Below are 15,280 nucleotides of genomic sequence, written 5' to 3' on the forward strand. Positions count from 1 at the left end.
AGAACTACTACAACTGTACCTTTCAGACCCATTACACAGCAGTGAATGTGAGAACTAGATCACTGACAAGGCTGTAAACAGAAGCACAATAAATCTTCAATTAAAAGGAACAACATTGCAAAATAAAAACCCAAACAAGATAGATTTCTACTTATGCATAACAGGAAAAGACCACCAACATTTTGCTTCCTCCAGCCCACTGCTCTCCCAGCCCACAAAAAGCTAACTGCTCTTCAAACATAAGTGAACACTGGACCTCAGACCCAAGTAGATATGGGAGGGTCTGTGAGGCAGGGTCTTGGAAACTGCCCTGGCCCTGGCAGGTGCACCCACTTTACCCAAAGCTTTCTCTCCTACTTTCTCCTCCTCATCTCTCAAAGCCTCCTCATACAGATTAAGGAAGGCATTGGGGTTGGTCTCATTGATCTTGGCCAAAACCTCCAGGACCTTCATCTTGCTGATTTCTGCATAGGCTCTGGGACCCCACAGGAATTCATGGGAGGGTCACTATCAGGCACCTGGTGGTACTCCAGGTACTTTCCTGCACTAAATCTTTGGTGATGAGCTTCCGGGGCTCTCCAAAGATTAAGTGCCTCCTCCCAGCATAGATCCTAAACACATTCAGGAATTCCCAGATCTGTGCCTCAGTGGCACGGTTTTTCTTCATGAAAATCACACCCAAGAGCATCATCAGGAGACCCGTCTTGGGCAAGCCCCTACTGCCTCTCAGACTTCCCTCACTAGAGAGCCACAGTTTGCTGATAAGGATGTAGGAGTGACTGTTGAGATCCACTTCCTTCAACTCAAGGCCAAAGACCAGCTCCACATGCTCAGAGGCTCTCCTGAGGATCTCAGGGAAGTACTCCTTGTACTTCTTGTTGACCACCTTCAGCATATATGCCTGTGTAATGGGCTCTTCTGTTTATCCTTTTCCAGCAGGATCTGCACCAATAGACTGGCCTTCCTGGTGAGAGGATCTCTACGTGAGCTCTCAGGAGAGGCTGCTGCCTGGGAGCTGCCTGGCATTCTCTCCTGGGCACCTACTTCAGAACTTTTACAGAAATCACCTGCACCAGGAGAGCCAGAGGGTGGGGCTCTCTGAGACACCTGGCTAATGCCAGCAGCAGGGGAGCTGGGGGATGCACTCTTACCAAAAGAAGAGGTGTATGACAAGGGGGAGAAATGAATTACAGTAGAGGGGGTAGAGAGAGAAGAGGGGAGGGGAGGGGAGGGGAGGGGGGATAATAGAGGATAGGAAAGGCAGCAGAATACAACAGACAGGAGTATGGCAATATGTAAATCAATGGAAGTGTAACTGATGTGATTCTGTATACGGGGTAAAAATGGGAGTTCATAACCCACTTGAATCAAAGTGTGAAATATGATATATCAAGAACTATGTAATGTTTTGAACAACCAACAATAAAAAAATAAAAATAAAATAAAAATTTAAAAAAAGATATTCCTCAACCAGTAGCATAGTCTATAGAAATTACTGTGCTCTGAACCTTGATAATATATAGTAATGATAGCATAAGGTTTTGGCTACATTATCCCATGCAGTTGAAACCAGAAAAATAAGTTCAAAGAGAAGTACATTCAAAATAAATAAATACTAAATTAAAAAAAATAATTTGGGGGGATGAAACACATTTTTAGTTTTATTGAAGTTACACCCACATTCTCCACAGAAAAGTCTTAACTGGGCTTCTCTAGAAATCTTCACCTTGGCCGATTTTAGGACTATCAGCAAAAGAGTTTCTACAAAAGAGTGCAATGTAGATAAACTTCTAAGTTTCATGTTTCCCTGTTTTACTTGGCCACTGGCCAGAAAACATCAACACTCCAGGTTCTGGACACCCCCTTACTGGTTTCTCACAAACAGGTATCCAGTAGAGTAGTTTCTAGTAATGTGTAAGCAAGGCCTCTAGCCTTGAGCTGGGGCTTCACAAAGATGTCTACATTTTTAAGATGAGAGAAGTTAACAATTGGGCTCCATGGTAATTAATAGCTGGCAGGGGAGAAAATAAAGGGGAGAAGAAGCTCTCTTCTTCTCAGGTGCTGTCCTTGAAGGGTTAACTTGTCCAGAACAGTGAAAGAAAAAATGCTTTTATGTGAACTTCTGTAGACTGTGAACTTCTGAGCCCCTCCCCTTACATGCTGGGTATAAAATTGAAACTACCCGAGTTCAGGGTTTAGGGGATTGATTCATTACAGTAAAAGCTGTGCCCTCTGAACCTGACAGTAGCCCAATAAAACCATTTACTGCTAAAAAAAAAAAAAAAAAAAAAAAGAAGAGGTGTATGAGATGTATGAGGAGGCTTTGAGAGATGAGGAGGAGAAAGCTAGAGAGAAAGCTGTGGGTAGAGTAAGTGCACCTGCCAGGGCCAGGGCTGTTTCCAAGACCCTGCTTTACAGACCCTCCCATATCTACTTGGGTCTGAGGTCCAGTGTTCACCTCCTCCTCTGCAGTGGCCTGAGAACCCCTGAGGCCCTGGGTCTCATCGCAGGCCTGCTGGCGCTTGGCTCGGAACATAGCTTCCTCTTCTGATCCCTAAGCATGACTGTTGTCAGGGACAGCAGGCAACGAGTGTTGGCACAAGGGACGGCCAGGCTGGGACCAAGACACCTGTCAACACCTGGCTCGTCTCTCTCAGTAGGCCTGAGGCTACGTATGTTCAGTCCAAGGCCTCACTCACCACAGCCTCGTGAAGAGATAAAAACATTTTCACAATGAAGAGAAATCTCAATCCGGATGACTTTGATGTTAAAGATTCATATATAGAATAATCTTTTGTAATTATAGATGCAAATAAAATATTAGAAATTATAATTTAATGTCATAAAAAGTAATATATATTATAGAAAATATGGTTTATTTTAGTAATGTGAAAGTGCACTCTATAAATCAATAAAACTAACCACATTAACAGAAAAAAAGAATGAAGCAATGATTATGTCAATAGGTATAAAGAAGGCACTTGATAAAATTTTATAACCATTGGTGGTAAAAATTCTTATTGGAAAATGGGATGGCATCAAACTAAAATCTTTCTTTATAGCAAAGGAAACAATTGAAAGCATGAAGAGAGAACTTAAAAAATGGGATAAAATCTTTGCCACCTGTACCTCAGACGGGGTGTTAATTTCCAGGATATACAAAGAACTCAAAATGCTTTACACCAAAAAATAAATAAATAAATAATTAACCCAATCAATAAATGGGCAAAGGAACTAAACAAATACTTCTCAAAAGAAGAAGTATGAACAGTCAACAAATATATTAAAAAGTGTTTTGACATCTCTAGCAATTAAAGAAATGCAAATTAAAACTATGCTGAGATTTCATCTCACTATAGCCAGAATGACAATTATCAAAAAACAAGTAGCAATAAATGTCGGGAAAAGGGTAAACTCATACATGGTTGATGGAACTGCAAACTGCTGGTGTAAGTACTCTGCAAAGCAGTATAATGATTCCTCAGAAAACTAGGAATGGGAACACCATTTAACCATGTAATTCTTTCTACTCCTCGGTATATAGCTAAAGAATTTAACATCAGGGTACTGAAGTGACACAACCACATCAATGCTCATAAAAAAACATTTCATAATAGCTAAACTATAGAGCCAACCTGGTTGCCCTTCAACAGATGGATGGATAAAGAAATCGTGGCATATATACACAATGGAATAGTACTTAGCCATAAAGACATAAACATTTGTCAATAAATGTATGGATTTGGAGACTATCATGCTGAATGAAATAAGCCAGTCCAAAAAATATGTGAAATATTTTATCTGATATATGAAAATTAACCCACAATAGTAAGGGGGAGGGAAAGAGTAGAAATTCAAATTTAGATAAAGGGGAATAAAGGAAAGGGAAGAGGAATGAACAGAAATACAGTAGAAAGATTGACATAACTTTCCTATGTACATATATGACTACACCACAGTGAATCTCACCATCATGTACATATACCACTCTGAGGTCCTAAGCAGAATAAGATATATTTCATGCTTGTTTAATTATAACAAAATGGACTCTAATGGCATATATAAATAAAAGGAACCAATAAAAAAACTCTTATTGAAAATAGGACAGAAGAAAACTTCCTAAAGTTGATAAATAGAACCTTTAAAATAATCTACAGTAATATCACTTCCAGTCAAAAAATGTGACAAGAGAAAAAGAAGGTCATTATTTAATGATAAAGGGGTAAATTCATTAAGAGAACATATAGTAAATACATATGCTTCCAACATCAGAGGACACAAATATTATGTAAAGCAAATATTAAGCACATGAAAGAAAGAAGCTTTTCAATAAAATGTTACAACTAGATATCCATACACAAAATAATAAAGTTGGAAACCTACCTATACTAAACACAAAAGTCACCTCAAAAATCAATCTTGAACTTAAGCATACTTTCTAAAACCCATAGACAAGAGCATAAGTGCATGAACAACTATTCATGATCCTGTATTAGACATGGTTTCTTAAGTAAGAAACCAAACTATATTTTGATAAACCAGACTTCATCAAAATTTAAAACATTTGTGCAGCAAAGGACAATATTTAAAAAGTTAAGAAACAACTTTTGAATGAGAGAAAACATTTACAGATCATATATTTGATAAAGGTCTCATATCCAGAATATATTTTTTAAAAAAACAATTATATTGGGCTGGGGATGTGGCTCAGCGGTAGCGCGCTCGCCTGGCATGCGTGCGGCCCGGGTTCGATCCTCAGCACCACATACCAACAAAGATGTTGTGTCCGCCGAGAACTAAAAAATAAATATTAAAAATTCTCTCTCTCTCTCTCTCTCTCTCTCTCTCTCTCTCTCTCTCTCTCTCTCTCTCTCTCCTCTCTCACTCTCTCTTTAAAAAAAAAAAAACAATTATAGCTCAATAATAAAAAGACAATAGTCCAATTAATAAATAGGCAAAGAATTTCAACAGATGATTTCTCCAAATAAGATATGCAAATGGAAAATAAACACATAAGATTTAAACATCATTAGCCATTAGGAAAATGCAGATCAAAATCATAGCAGACCACTTCTCATTCATTAGAATGACTATAATAAAAAGAAAGGAAGGAAGGAAGGAAGGAAGGAAGGAAGGAAGGAAGGAAGGAAGGAAGGAAGGAAGGAAGGAAGGAAGGAAAGTGTTTCTGAGAATATAAGGGATTGGAACCTCATATATCGATAAGAAGAATGTAAAATACCACAACCACTTTGGAAAACAGTTTGGCAATTCCTCAAAATGTTAAAAATATAGTTACCACATTACCCAACAATTCTAATATAAAGCTTAAGATAATTGAAAGTATATGTCCACACAAGAACTTGTACATGAATGCTCAGAGCTATGTTATTTATAATTACCAAAAGTGGAAATAAACAAAATGTCCATCAGTGGATAAACTCCATGTGGTATAATCAAACAATAAAATATTACTCATGTAGGAAAAGAAATGAAATATTGATTCATGCTACAACCTGGAAAAACCTTGAAAACATTATGCCTAGTGAAAGGAACCAGAACAAAAAGTCACAAATTATATGATTTCATTGATGCAGAATGTCTAACATTGTCAAGTCTTTAAAAACAAGAAGTACATTATTATATTTTAAGGTCTAGGAATAAAGGGGAAAGGTGGGGAAATGCTATGGGTACAGGGCTTCTTTTTGGGGTGATGCAAATATTCTGGATTTAAATCATGACTACAGGGACACAGCCATGTTAATGTTTATAGCAGCATAGTTCACAATAGCTAAAGTAAGGAACCAACCCAGATGCCCTTCAGTAGATGAATGGATAGGGAAACTCTGATATATATACACAATGGAACATTACTCAGCATTAAAAGAGAATCAAATCATGGCATTTGTAAGTAAATAGATGAAGTTGGAGACAAACAGTCCAATTACTAAATGGGCAAAGAATTTCAACAGACATTTCTAATAATGCTAAGTGAAGCAAGCCAATCCCAAATATGAGAATGCTGACTCATAATGACGATGGAGAGGAAGCACGGGAGAAATGAGGCTCTTTAGATAGAGCAAAGGGGAGGGAGGGGAAGGAAAGGAGTAAGGGGTGGGAATGATGATGGAAAGAGTTAGACATCATTACCTTAAGTACATGTATGAAGAAACAAATGGTGTGAAAATACTTTGTGTACAATCAGTGATGGGAAAAAATGAGCTCTATAAGTGTAATATGAAATGAATTGCATTCTGCCATCATGTATAACAAATTAGAATAAATAAATAATTTAATTAAAAAATAGTTATGCAATAATTTGAAAATACTAAAAAAAACCCACTGAATTATTCTTTTAGAAGTAGGTTTTATGGTGTTTAAGTTACATCTCAAATTTTAAAAATTTTAAACCACAATGAATCCTAGAATATATCCTCAAAATGACTAAAATTAAGGGACTACCAACTGTTGTTCAAAATATGGATGATCTGGAACTCTCATCTACTTTTGGTGGCATGTAAATTATAATGATCACATTGAAAACCCTTTAAGTAATGCTGAACATATGCAAATTATATGGTACAGCAATTCTGTCCTTGGCATATACACTCCTGTTTTAGTCAGCTTTTCATCACTATGACAAAACAAAACAAAACAAAACAAACAAACAAACAAAAAAACTCCACATGAACAACATAGAAAAGGAAAAGTTTATTTGGGGCTCACAGTTTCAGAGGTCTCAGTCCATAGATGGCTGATTCCATTGCCTGGGCCCAAGGAGAGTTGAAACTTCACATGGAAGGGCATAGAAAAGCTTCTCTATTCATGGCATCCAGAAAGCAGAGAGAGAGAAGAAGTGGCCACAGGGAAGATAAACCCTTCCAGAGCCCCCAGTGAGCCACTTCTTCCAGCAACACCCCACTTGCCTTCAGTTACCATTAAGTTTAGTCTAGTTTAGGATGGACAGATTAGGTTATAGCTCTCATAAATTAATCATTTCATCTCCAAATATTCTTGCATTAACATAAGAGTTTTGGGGAACACACCTCATATCCAAAACATAACAACTATGGAAATATATAATTGCATTCACATAATGTATGTTAAAGGCGTTCACATGAGCATGATTTATAAAATACTCAAATTAGAAACAATCCAGATGCACAGCAGCAGAATGGAGTACAAATATCATAGCAACATTCATACAATGAAATACTGTACCATAGTGAGAATGAACATAATATTGGTACATGCAACAGCATGGATGAATCTCACAAACAATGCTGAGCACAATAAGCCATGCACAAACAAAGAAAACTATACTATTCCATGTATACGAATTTGAGACAAGAGGCTAAACTCACCTAAGATATTAAAGACCAGAAACTTTTTAGGGTTCTAGAGTAATAGGAAAAGAAGAGCAGAAGAGACTTTTGATGGCTTGATAATGGTCTCTTTTTTTAATCTGGATGCTGGCTAAAATCCTGGGATCAGTTTATAAAAATCATTGAGTTATATTTTTGGTTGGGGTACTTAATTGTATCTCATACTCCAATTTACAAAGTTGGCATTAAAAATAAAGAAATAAAATCATGAGATAAAATCATGCATGTATGAATATTTAAGATTTGTTAAAACTAGCATTTCGTATCATTTGATAATGTAAGATAGCAACAATACAACTTTATGTGGAAATCCATTAAAGACTTTTCTTCAAACTGTAGTGCAATTGGTAATTAAATTTAGAAATTCATAGTAGCCATATTTTCCCATATCCTATTTGATTCTTTTATTACTGAGATCATTACACCCCTGTATCACTAGCCTTCTGTTGCTACATATTTAGCAAGTCTCCAAGGAGAAAATGAGAATAATAGACTTATTTTTCTTAGTGAATCTGAATTGTTTCCTGCGGATCACCAGTCTTTTCTAGATTTTTTAAAACAACTTAGAATATTACAGAGAACCAAGATCAAGGTTACTTGCCTTGATCTTACTTAAGACGCTATATTGGGGGGTGTTTTCCTTGTCTTCTCAAATAGTAATAATCTGCATGACTATGTTAATTCATATATTTGCAGAGGAATTTAAAATTTCACTTATGCCCAGTCTTTATAATAAGCTACTACTTCTGATCATTGATGCTTAGAATAAAATAAATAATTTTGATATTTTTAATATCACAAGCTGTGCATCTCCTATGGGGAGAGAAAAAAATCTTATTAGCTACTAAACTTTTTACGCTTGTAAGAGTCCACAACATTTTTCAAGGCTGAATTCAATTCAAATTCCCTGCCTTCACATTAAAGTCTACATAAACTGCTCCTTATGAATAGTAATTTAATATTTTATTATAAGCTTTTAATTTTACTAACCCCTCAGTAACTTATTCCCCTGCTTACGAACCTTATGGTCAAGAAATTTCTTCCAACAGCTATTATAAATTTTTCATTCTGTTTTTTAGTGTTCTGAAGGACTTGTTATATCTTCCCCACCTTCACCTTACCCATTCTTCTCTAACAAACCACACTTCCTTTACATTCTCCTTTCCATTCCTAATGCCAGCCTTTGCTATACATTAGCTGGTATAAGCTGCTCTAAATGAGCACAGTATATTTGCTCAGATCATCAACATTGGGACCAGAGGCTGGGTTCAGTCTAACCCTTATTGCAAGTTTAATCTTAATTAAATTACTTAGCCTCTGCTAACCTCAGTTTTCTAATCTAATAAATAGGAAGAATAGTAATACTCACTCCATAAGATAATTGTGGAGATAATATGATGCAGAATATGAGGCAAGCTAATGTTTGCTTATACTAAGAGTGCGATAAATACTGTTATTATAATTATTACTATAGTAGTTAGGATGTTTTTGCTTGCAGGTAAATGAAACAAATAGCCAGGTTAACTGAGAAAACCCAGAGGGAAAGGCAGAGAATTTGATAGTTGGTGGAAGAATTGAGAATCAGCGCTTTGGACACACAGCAATTAGGGTCATTCAAGAGCCACAGCTGCAGGGGTTCAGTGCCACAGTACCCCAAATGTGCTTTTTCTTGACATTCCAAATTTTAAATGCCTAAGAAATAGGATATAATCACTCCAACTTCATTCAAAATATGTATTACTGTTGATGAGCCAAGAACATAAGGCCACATCACCAACAAAGATCTACTCCTGGGTATGAAGTTAACATCAATAAAGGGGATGTTGTATCAGATTCCACATATGAATGAGATCGTGCTGCATTTGTCTTTATGTGCCTGGAGTGGAGTATTAAGTGTTGTAACCACAAAAATGTGAAGTAATACATATGTTGATTAGCTAGATTTAGTCATTCCAATACACACACACACACACACACACACGATATATTTATATACACACATTACTTTATAATATCACATAATAAATGATAAATACATATGATTTTTATCTGTCAGCTTAAAGATAATAATAATTTTAAAAGGAAAAAATTGAGAGAGGGTATTGGGCATCCATCTGCCTGATGTTGGTTTCTACTATTGTTGATGGTGCTGCAGTAGCAGCAGCTACAACTATTCTTCCAACTTCTACTATGCTTTTGCTGATTTACTACTACTGCCATATATAAGTTTATTCATTTTAACAAACCACTGTAGCTCTGCATCTGTAGAGTCAGCAAGAAGCCAGAGAGTAAACACAACAAACCCTTGCCCCACCAATCATGCCAGGTTGAAAATAGTGCCCCTTATAGTATCACAACAAAATAAAAGAAGACACACTAAAAGGCATTTATTCAAAGGACTTCAACTTCATCAATTTGAAGAAGACATATTCCTATTCTCAAACAAAGAATGAAGATAACTTTAGGATGCCCTTACTGAACCTGAAATACAAAGGTATAACAATAATAAAGAGCTTTCAGAGACTTTGTCATGCCCTCTGATTTGCACCTTATTTCTTACATAACCTATCACACTCTAGGCAACATTTAATGTATGCATGATTTTTGCCTCTGCTGGGCATATTACTGCAAGTATGTGTTTATAAAATAAAATTCAATTAAAAATAGATTTAGGACCCAATATGGCAGACTAGAAATGGTCACATTCCTGGCTACTCTGTGGTATGAAACCAAGAAAGCAAACATGTAGCTTCTCCACAAAGTGGGTGAACAAAAAGGGGTGAAAACTTTAATGGATTTAAAACTGGACATTCAAAGCAGATCAAGGACTCGTGAGGTTGGATATAATAAAATAAGGAAGAAATCCCCAGTGGCACAGTCACTCCCATGGTTGGGCCAGAAGCACCATGACTGGACCAGCCAGAGTGGCCCCTCTATGAGCATAGAGGAGGGATAAGGGGATGAAAGGAAACTGCATTTTTGGGAGGCCCAAGGCATGCCTGGATATGAAGCATTTAAAGATCAAGGACATTGCCCTGCAAACCTGAAAGACATGCTGCACAATATCCACGTGTGGGGAAAGAAGCTGCCACCTCTCCAAGTGGCATGGGGAAGACAAAGGAAGGAACCATTTTGCAGCCATGGTGCAGGGGCTAGCAGCTGAGGGGGCCAATTCTTGGCAAACCTAAATTTGATCCATAATGTAGGCCCAGTAAACACACAGTGCATGATACAGAGTGTGCTTAAGTGACCGGGAGGAAATCAAACATGAACAGAGGTTTACTCAGGGGACAACTGAAAACCTACCTGGCTCATCCCCTGCCCCTCCAATCCAACTGCTTTTAGGAAGTTCTGGCAGAGACACATCTGGCTGGGAACTTGGAAGGGTGGGGGTGAAAGAGATTCTTTGGAGACTGAACCAGAGACAAGGATAGAAGGAGTCTGCAGATGACATAAAGAACTCAGAACTGGCTCCACACCACACAAGTGGAACCCAGGGGAGATCCCTGGATAAAGTCTTCCAGGATGGACCAGCAAGTAAGTACTGGGTTCTGGAGGTGTGCTGATTTAAAATCTCCAAACCAATTAGCATTCAGCAAAGAGCCTGGCGCCTGCCTAAACCTAAGTCCTGCCCCCAGGAACTCTACCTATGGGATTACTTCTCTCACACCAGGAATCCAGAGGGTGGATTCATCATCATGCTCCAGGTGACATCACCTACAACTGCTGAGAAGAGAAGCTGAAAATGTTTTGAACTCCAATACAAGGAATTCTTTAACTTTTCATCAAGATTTTTTACTCTTTTTTTTCATTTTTTAATTCTTTTTTTTCTGCATAATTGTGACCTTGATGGTACATGAATATTTATACATTTCCATATTTTTTTCTCATTTTTATCATTTTTGAAACCAGTTATTTTCATGGATTTTTTTGTGAACAAGGATGTTTAATTATTATGTTTTAGTTTTATATTATTTTATCTTTAATTTTTATATATTTTTTCTCCTTCCTGTTTCCCTCGACTCTGTCTTTTCTTTTACTAACATCCAATTTCTATTGTTCTCTCTTTTACTCTTCCTTTAATCTTTTACTTCTGTCTTCTCTCCTCATGTTTCATGATCATCACATCCTCTATCACTTCTGTTCTTCCCCTGTCCACCACTTGAAATTGCAAACCCTTTTGAAAACTTGCTGTTTGTATTATAGGCAATAACTGAGCATGTCATTTCTGTTTATTGTGATAATTAATATTGTAGACATCATAGGAACTATTTGGATTAATGCTATATATTTCTTAATTGGTTCTTGATATTATTTGTCTCCCCCTACACAATGAAGTACTATAAATCTTCAGGGACACTATAAGTCCCCAACGTAGCCATTCTACTGCCTCAGATCCATTCTGTTAGATGGGTAGACACAAAAACAATATGAAAAAGCAAGGGAAAAAATCACGCCAAGCAAACCAAGATACTCTATATAACAGAATCCACCACAGTGGAAGAAATGTCAGAGAAGGAGTGTAGAATGTACATAGTTAAGCTGATCTGTGAAGTAAAGGAAAGTACAAGGAATAAAGTCAAGAACAAATATACAAAAGGTGAAAAAATACTGATATAAAGAGGCAGAGATTCTGGGAAAAAAAGTAGAAATCCTCAAAATGAAGGATACAATAAACCAAATTAACATTCACCAACAGACTAGACCACTTGGAAGACAGAACCTTGGGCAATAAAGACAAAATATATAATCTTGAAAATAGATCATTGAGGGAAGATATTAAGAAACCATGAACAGAACTTCCAAGAATTGTGGTATAACATGAAAAGACCAAATTTAAGATTTATCAGAATAGATGAGGGTGGGAAATACAAACCAAAGAAATGCACAATCTTTTCAATGAAATAATATTTTAAAAATTCCAAAATAAAGACTGAAATGGAAAATCAAGTACAAGAGGCTTTCAGGAACCCAAATGAACAAAATTAAAACAGACCCACATTAAGGCATATTATAATGAAAATGCCTAGCATACAGAAGAAGGACGCAAGAGAAAAATCTCAGATTACATATAGGAAAAACCAGTTCACATCTCAGCTGATTTCTCAACCCAGACCTTCAGAGCTAAAATGCAACCAAAAGCCTTCACTACAGAATATTGTCAAAAAATATTCCATGAGGATGAAATGAAAAAAAAAAAATAGTGAAAACCAGCAAAGGGAGGAACTACACTGAGTCAATTAAAGGAGAAACTAATACAAATTTAAAACTCTATATAAACCAAAATGACCCAGGAATACAAATCATATCTCAATAATAATATTGAAAGTTAATGGCCTAAACTCATCAATCAAAACACATAGACTAGTAGATGGATGCAAAAACAAGACCCAACAATATGTTGTCTCCAAGAGACTAACCTCATAAGCAAAGACATCCATGGACTGAAGGTGAAAGGATGGAAAAAAAACACATCACTGATGTGGATCATGTAAACAAGCAGGGGTTTACATCTTCATATCAGATAAAGTAGACTTCAAGCCAACGTTAATCAGAAGAGATAAAGAAGGACATTTCCTATGTCTTAAGGGAATTATACAGCAATAAGATATAACAATCATAAATATTTATATCCAAAAAAATGCAGCATCTACATACATCAAACAAACTCTTCTCAATATCAAGAATCAAATAGACCACATCACAATAACATTCGGTGACTTTAACACACCTTTCTTACTGCTGGACAGATCCTCCAAACAAAAACTAAACAAAGAAACTATAGAACTAAATAATGCAATCAATAGTTTAGCAATCATGAAATTCATTTGTAAAAATAAGAGACCCAGAATATCCAAAGCAATCTTTAGTACGAAGAGTGAAGAAGGAGGCATAACAATACTTATACTACACTACAAAGCTAAAGTAACAAAAACAGCATGGTATTGGCACCAAAACAGACATGAAGACCAATGGTAATGAATAGAGAACACAGAGACCAACCCACATAAATACCATTATCTCATAAAAGACAAAGGTGCCAAAAGCATATACTGGAGAAAAGATAGCTTCTTTAACAAATGGTGCTGGGAAAACTAGAAAACCACATGTAACTGAAATTGAACCCCTATCTCTCACCCTGCACAAAAGTCAATTCAAAGTTGATCAAGGACTTAGGTGCTAGAACAGAGACCCTGCACCTAATAGAAGAAAAAGTAGGCCCAAATCTTCACCATGTCAGCTGAGGAACAGACTTTCTTAACAAGACTCCTAAAGAGCAAAAAGTAAATCAAGAATCAATAAATGGGATGGAGTCAAAATAAAAAGCTTCTTCACAGCAAAGGAAAAATCAAGAATTTGAAGAGAGAGCCTACAGAATGGGAGAACATCTTTACCACATGCACCTGAGCCACAGCATTAATCTCCAGGACATATAAAGAACTCAAAAAACTTAACACCACACACACAAATAACCCAATCAGTAAATGGGCCAAGGACCTGAACAGACACTTCTCAAAAGATGATATATAATCAATCAACAAATATATTTTTAAAAACTGTTAAATATATCTAGCAATTAAAGAAATTCAAATCAAAACTACACTGAGTGAGATTCCCTCTCACTCCAATCTGAATGGCAACTATCAAAAATACAAGCAACAATGAATGGGGGGGAAGGGGGAAAGGTACATTCATACATTGCTGGTAGGATTGCAAATTGGTATAACCACTCTGGAAAGCAGTATGGAGATTCCTCAGAAAACTTGGAATGGAACCACCATTTGACCCAGCTATCCCACTCCTTGGTTTATACCCAAAGGACTTCAAACCAGCATACTACAATGACACAACCACATCAATGTTTATAGCAGCTCAATTCACAATAGCTAAACTATGGAACCAACCTAGGTGCCCTCCAACAAATGAATGGATAAAGAAATTGTGGTATATACACAGAATGAAATATTACTCAACCTTAAAGAAAAATGAAATTATGGCATTTGCCAGTAAATAGATGGAACTAGAGAATATTATGCTAAGTGAAATAAGCCAATCTCAAATATCCAAACGCCAAATGTTTTCTCTGATATGTGGATGGTAATTCACAATGGGGAGAGCAGTGATGAAGAAATGCTTTGATTAGACAGAGGGGAGTGAAGGGAAGGGGGGTATAGTAGAATGAATCGGACAGTATTTATATCCTTTGTGCATATATGATTACACCACCATTGTGACTCTACATTTTGTACAATCAGATGAATGAGAAGTTATACTCCGTTTATGTATGATTATCAAAGTGTATTCTAGTGTTATGTATAACTAATTAAACAAATAATTTTTTAAAAAAAGATTTAAATGATCCAATTCTGATTAAATTATTTATTTAAATATTTATTTACTTGAAGAAGTAAAGTGCCATGACTATTGTACTTTGTTCTATAAGAATTACCAAACACAGTCAGGCTTTCAAAAGTAAATAACATAATTAAGCAATATGAAATTGAAACACATTGTCTACTATTATCTTTGCTATTTCACCTAATTGAAAGGCAGCTTGTTGGAGCATTAAGGGAAAATAAACAAAGTTCAAAAGGATATTGAAAAAAGAAGGAGAAGTCCCTGGCTAAGAAAAAAAAATACACACACACACACACACACACACACACACACACATATATATAATTTTTTGATGATTTAATCTTATTTATTAGCACAATAGAAAAATAGTAGGAAAAAGAGCATTGACAGATGGATAGGAAATTATGCACTATTGACCCTATGATTTGAATGTTTTGTCCTGTCCATATCTCAAGTGTTGTTAAAGTAATCTCCAATGCAAGAATGTGGGAGAATGGGTCCTAATGACAGGGGTTTAGATCAGGAGGGCCTTGCTCTCA

General features: G+C 36.3%; 1 pseudogene; it reads right to left on the minus strand.

Moving 5' to 3' along the window:
* Positions 1-222: 222 nt before the first annotated feature.
* LOC113189643 (melanoma-associated antigen B4-like) lies at positions 223-2,536 on the minus strand (annotated as a pseudogene).
* Positions 2,537-15,280: the final 12,744 nt, after the last annotated feature.

The sequence above is a fragment of the Urocitellus parryii genome, chromosome 4 (assembly GCF_045843805.1).
Source record: "Urocitellus parryii isolate mUroPar1 chromosome 4, mUroPar1.hap1, whole genome shotgun sequence".
NCBI classification, from domain to species: domain Eukaryota; kingdom Metazoa; phylum Chordata; class Mammalia; order Rodentia; family Sciuridae; genus Urocitellus; species Urocitellus parryii.